We start from the raw sequence: 6903 nt of genomic DNA on the forward strand, positions 1-6903 counted from the left end.
AGCAATTGAGAGCATATTTCAGCGTCCTGAGCCAGATATGAGTCAGATGCTCTCAATGATGAAGCCCTTACCTCCTAATACACCCTATCCAACTCGGTTCTTTGTTGAAGACTTAGAGTACCTGCCCAGAACAATATATCACATCATAAGGCAGACTCTCTGGCCCGTTAAGGGACACTCTTGATATGCAACAATTGAAGGTGCTATGAAGACTCTCATCTTCTGCATTCTTCATGGCAAATGCTTCAACGCACAGGATCTCTTCATCCGTCAACTTGCAGCGTCTGCCTCAGAATTGTTTGGATTAAAGTTCTATGCTCCTTGGGTTATGAGGCTGATCAAGCTTCACTCTGCAATCTCCTATCAACCCTCAGCACGCAACCATAGGATATTTTTGCCAGATGTGGACACATCTGCTGAAGCAATATATCCAGAGCCTACCAAGCAACCATTAAGTCTTCAGAATGCAGAACACCAGAGCTTCACTCAAAATATTGAAGGTGTTGAAGCTCTCTCCCGAGTGTATCCAATGGCTGGCACCACACGTGCCCCTGCATCAACTGAAGCCACTAATAGCACAGCTGCAAAGAGACCCAAGAAGCGCGCTCGTGCACTCAATGACCGAGAGCTTCTTGTGGCTCTCCACCAAAAGCATGATAGGCATCACGACTGGCTCAAGAGGCAGATGAGAAGCATCATGCAGGACGTCAATCGCATCAGAAATCTGGCAACCAAAAATGCATTTGTGGCACACGAGACCTGTCGCCGCACTTGGAAAGGCCTCACCATGATGAGCTCTGAAGCTGACCTGCATGAGGATGGCTTCAAAGAGAGATTCAAATTTGACTCCACGCCTCCAAGAAGAGCTGTGATGCGAAGCACACCATCACTTGAAGAGTCAGAGTTCTCTTCTTCTGCTGCCACCGTGTCTGCCCGGATTATTGAAGAAGAAGACGACGCGACATCATCTCCACCTGCTTCAACACGCATCGAATCTGCACCAAGCTCCTCTGCACCGCCACCAAACAACTCCACCGACCCTGCTATGCCTGGGAACGCGTAGAAACCTCTATGTCTTTAAACCTTTTTGGTCATCACTGACAAAAGGGGGAGAAGCATATGATGTTTATAGTCTTCAAGCGGGTCACTATGGGCGGGTGCCTTCATACTTTGCTACATTTTGCTTCGTGCTTACAACTCCCGTTTTTGCTACATTTGCTTCATTGAGTTGTAACACTTAGCCTTGATGGTCGTCTGCTACCTGTTTGTCACTTCGTTTTGCGAAGATAAATTCCGCATGTGCGACGATAAATTCCGCACTCATCTCATTCTGCAGACGTCCATTTTTCATTATGCATGTCATTATCTTCATATACTTTCACATGCATAATGGATTCTCATCATAAGTTGAAGTGGATCTCCACAAGTACAACCTGCCATGTGCATTTGCATTCAAGAAGCAAATTACTTATATGCACATCTTCAGGGGGAGCCCTTGCAACTTATGAAGACAATTCCTTTACAATTTCACAAATTATGTTCCCCGTTGAAAACTTCAACTAGTTTGTCATCAATCACCAAAAAGGGGGAGATTGTAAGTGCATCTAGTGCCACCCCTAGTTGGTTTTGGAGTATTGACGACAAACCTAGTTGAGGGACTAATGTGTTTGTGAGAATTGCAAGAAAACACAGGTAGAAGTCCCTTATTGATTCGGTTTTACCACCAGAGATGACCCCTAAAACTGTACGAAGACGTTGAAGACAATGGTGGTTTATGAAGACATTCATATTGAAGACAATGACATGAGAAGACTCCCTATGAAGCTTATGGAACTCGAAGACTTAGATCCTTCGTAGTTTCATTTCATTTATGTTGTGTCGTAGGAACCACCGTACTGTTAAGTGGGGTCCAAGAGAACCAGACAGAATGACTGAAGTGATGCCTAACTCAAATCCTATGTCTTCGAGCGAAGACTATGAGAGCAAATCTTGTCCAGAGTCAGACAAGTCAGCTTTACTTGTAGCCCAAGTAAAGTTGCCGTGTGAGTTCAAAATACGACCGTTGGTACACATGTCAGTTCCTTAGTGACCCAGGGTCATTTCGTACAAATCAGGTCGGGTTGCCAAGTGGCTATAAATAGTCCACCCCCACAACCATAAACGGTTGGCTGCTCAGATTTCAGTGCATGGCTTTTGTCGTTTGAGAGCAACCCACCTCGAAGCCTTCGAAAGAAAAATTCCTAGTGAGGAGAAAAGCCCTAACCACCCAGAGCCAGAGTAAATTGGGCATCACTTAAGTCTTCTTGTCTGTGTGATCTGAAGACTTATTACACTTGAGGACTGTGCATCCTCCAGAAGGTTAGGCGTCGCGTTCTGAGCATCCAAGAGACATTGTGGATTGCCAGTGAACGAAGTCTGTGAAGGTTTGGGAGTCTACCTTGAAGACTTACCAGAGTGATTGGGCGAGGTCTGTGTGACCTTAGCTCAAGGAGAAAACGGTGAGGACTGGGTGTCTTGGACTAAGTGTCCTTGACTGGGTGTCCGGGACTGTGTGTCCTTTGGTTTAAATACCTAGCCGCTCCAACCAGACGTACAGTTGTCACAGCAACTGGAACTGGTCCAACATATCATTGTCTTCAACGAGTCACTGGTTTCATCTTCACTTCCTTTGACTTACTATTATTCATTATGAAGCCATTGCATGCTTGCTTTATCTTTTGTCTTCACAACGTGAATATATGATCTGTTTGGCTTCATAACTTCTTCCTACCTGATCCTTATTACACTGCAGCTGTTTGTCATTGTGCTTTCACTCTATTGAATACCTGACCATGGCTGGCCTAGTGTAATCTAACTTCCGCTGCATAGTAATAGGCATAATCTTCACTGTATGTCTTCATAACTCCCACGTTTTGAAGACTTTCACAAAAATCGCCTATTCACCCCCCCTCTAGTCGATATAAAGCACTTTCACTAGGTAAAGCGAATGTTAAGCGTGCATAGAGTTATATCGGTGATCGATAGAACTTGAGGGAATATTTGTTCTACCTTTAGCTCCTTGTTGGGTTTGACACTCTTACTTATCGAGAAAGGCTACAATTGATCCCCTATACTTGTGGGCTATCAAGACCTTTTCTGGGGCCGTTGCCGGGGAGCAATAGCGTGGGGTGAATATTCTTGTGTGTGCCTATTTGCTTATCACTAAGTAGATTTTATTTTCCGTTCTAAGTTGTTCTCTATCTTTAGTTATGGATATGGAACAAGAAATACCAAAAAAATAGGTGTACTTGCTACTCATGGAGATGGAGAACCTCCTAAAACCATCGATGCTCGCTATGTGGAAAGTATATATTAAACACTACTTTGATAATCCTGAGAAAACCCCGTTCAACTTGATAATGGTAGACACGTTGGATCAACGTGAATACTTTAGGGATTATCGCTTGACTCTAAAAGGGAAACTATTATGGGTTCAAATTCATATTTTGCATTGGTATGCTCGGAATTTATGCTTGAGATATGATTATACTTGTTGCTCTAGGATGAAGGCTCCACACCTTCCCTTTTCATGCAAACTTAATGATAATGAAACCTTGGCTTCTTATGCTAACAATATATATGATTACTATGATGTGGAACAAATAGAAGAATTCGTTGCTTTTAAGGGTGCTTATGAAATTGAATCTTTGTTTGAAAAGTGTGAAATTATAATGATGCTGTTTACTGAAGGAAATATGCCCTAGAGGAAATAATAAAGTTATTATTGATTTCCTTATTTCATGATAAATGTTTATTATTCATGCTAGAATTGTATTAACCGGAAACATAATACATGTGTGAATACATAGACAAACATAGTGTCACTAGTATGCCTCTACTTGACTAGCTCATTGATCAAAGATGGTTAAGTTTCCTAGCCATAGACATGAGTTGTTATTTGATCAACGGGATCACATCATTAGGAGAATGATGTGATTGACTTGACCCATTTCGTTAGCTTAGCACTTGATCGTTTAAGTTTACTGCTATTGCTTTCTTCATGACTTATACATGTTCCTATGACTATGAGATTATGCAACTCCCGAATACCTGAGGAATACTTTGTGTGCTACCAAACGTCACAACGTAACTGGGTGATTATAAAGGTGCTCTACAGGTGTCTCCGATGGTGTTCGTGGAGTTGGCATAGATCAAGAATAGGATTTGTCACTCCGATTGTCGGAGAGGTATCTCTGGGCTCTCTCGGTAATGCACATCACTATAAGCCTTGCAAGCAATGTGACTAATGAGTTAGTTGCAGGATGTTGCATTACGGAACGAGTAAAGAGACTTGCCGGTAATGAGATTGAACTAGGTATTGAGATACCGACGATCGAATCTCGGGCAAGTAACATACCGATGACAAAGGGAACAACGTATGTTGTTATGTGGTTTGACCGATAAAGATCTTCGTAGAATATGTAGGAACCAATGTGAGTATCCAGGTTCCGCTATTGGTTATTGACCGGAGACATGTCTCGGTCATGTCTACATAGTTCTCGAACCCGTAGGGTCCGCACGCTTAAAGTTCTGTGACGATTGATATTATGAGTTTTTGTGTTTTGATGTACCGAAGGTAGTTCGGAGTCCCGGATATGATCATGGACATGACGAGGAGTCTTGAAATGTCCGAGGCATAAAGATTGATATATTGGAAGGTTATATTCGGACACCGGATGAGTTCCGGGGGTTATCGGATAAATACCGGAGAACGGGGAGGTTACCGGAACCTCTCGGGGGGTTATTGGGCCTTATGGGCCCAAGTGGAGGAAGAGGAGAGGCAGGCAGCTAGGGGCGCGCGGCCCCCCTAGCCCAAACCGAATTGGACTAGGTGGCCGCCCCCTTTCCTTCTTCTTCTCCTCCCCTTCCTTCCCCTCTCCTACTAGGACTAGGAAAGAGGGGGGAATCCTACTTGGAGTAGGATTGCCCCCCTTGGGCGCGCCTCCTCCTCCTTGGCCGCCCCTCCTCTTCTCCCTCCTTTATATACAGGGATGGGGGCACCCCTTGGAGACACAACAATTGATTTGTTGATCTCTTAGCCGTGTGTGGTGCCCCCCTCCACGATAATCCACCTCGGTTATATCGTAGCAGTGCTTAGTCGAAGCCCTGCGACGGTAGCTTCATCAACATCGTCACCACGCCGTCCTGCTGACGAAACTCTTCCCCGAGCTCTATTGGATCGTGAGTTCGCCGGACGTCACCGAGCTGAACGTGTGCTGAATGCGGAGGTGCCGTACATTCCGTGCTGAGGATCGGTCAATCGTGAAGACATACGACTACATCAACCGCGTTGTTATAATGCTTCTGCTTAACGGTCTACGAGGGTACGTGGACGACATTCTCCCCTCTCGTCGCTATGCATCACCATGATCTTGCGTGTGCGTAGGAAAATTTTGAAATTACTACGTTCCACAACAGTGGCATCCGAGCCAAGTTTATGCATAGATGTTATATGCACGAGTAGAACACAAGTGAGTTGTGTTGGGTTTCGTAGTAATTTCAAAAAATTTCCTACGCACACACAAGATCATGATGATGCATAGCAACGAGAGGGGAGAGTGTTGTCTACGTACCCTTGTAGACCGCAATGGAAGCGTTGACGCAACGTAGAGGAAGTAGTCGTACATCTTCCGATCCGACCGATCCAAGTACCGTTACTCCGGCTCCTCCGAGTTCTTGGCACACGTACAGCTCGATGACGCTCCCCGGGCTCCGATCTAGCAAAGCTTCAGGGATGAGTTTCGTCAGCACAACGGCGTGGTGACGATGATGATGTTCTACCGACGCAGGGCTTCGCCTAAGCACTACTACGATATGACCGAGGTGGAATATGGTGGAAGGGGGCACCGCACACGGCTAAGGAACGATCACGAAGATCAACTTGTGTGTTCTAGGGTGCCCCCTGCCTCCGTATATAAAGGATCCAAGGGGGGGGGGGGTGCGGCCGGCCCAGAGGAGGCGCGCAGGAGGAGTCCTACTCCTATCGGGAGTAGGACTCCCCTCCCGTTCCTTGTCCAACTAGGAGAGGTGGAGGGAGAGAAGGAAAGGGGGGGCGCCGCCCCTCCCTCCTTGTCCAATTCGGACTAGGGGGAGAGGGGGCGCGCGGCCTGCCCTGGCAGCCCCTTCCTCTTCTCCACATTAGGCCCATAAGGCCCATTAACCCCCCGGGGGGTTCCGGTAACCCCCCGGTGCTCCGGTTTTATCCGAAACTTCCCCGGAACCCTTCCGGTGTCCGAATATAGTCGTCCAATATATCAATCTTTATGTCTCGACCATTTTGAGACTCCTCGTCATGTCCGTGATCACATCCGGGACTCCGAGCTAACTTCGGTACATCAAAATGCATAAACTCATAATAACTGTCATCGTAACGTTAAGCGTGCGGACCCTACGGTTCGAGAACAATGTAGACATGACTGAGACAAATCTCCGGTCAATAACCAATAGCGGGACCTGGATGCCCATATTGGCTCCTACATATTCTACGAAGATCTTTATCGGTCAGACCGCATAACAACATACGTTGTTCCCTTTGTCATTGGTATGTTACTTGCCCGAGATTCGATCATCGGTATCCAATACCTAGTTCAATCTCGTTACCAGCAAGTCTCTTTACTCGTTCCGTAATACATCATCTCACAACTAACTTATTAGTTGTAATGCTTGCAAGGCTTATGTGATGTGCATTACCGAGAGGGCCCAGAGATACCTCTCCGACAATCGGAGTGACAAATTCTAATCTCGAAATACGCCAACCCAACATCTACCTTTGGAGACACCTGTAGAGCACCTTTATAATCACCCATTTACGTTGTGACGTTTGGTTGCACACAAAGTGTTCCTCCGGCAAACGGGAGTTGCATA

The sequence above is a fragment of the Triticum urartu genome, chromosome 2, assembly GCF_003073215.2.
Source record: "Triticum urartu cultivar G1812 chromosome 2, Tu2.1, whole genome shotgun sequence".
Taxonomy (NCBI): domain Eukaryota; kingdom Viridiplantae; phylum Streptophyta; class Magnoliopsida; order Poales; family Poaceae; genus Triticum; species Triticum urartu.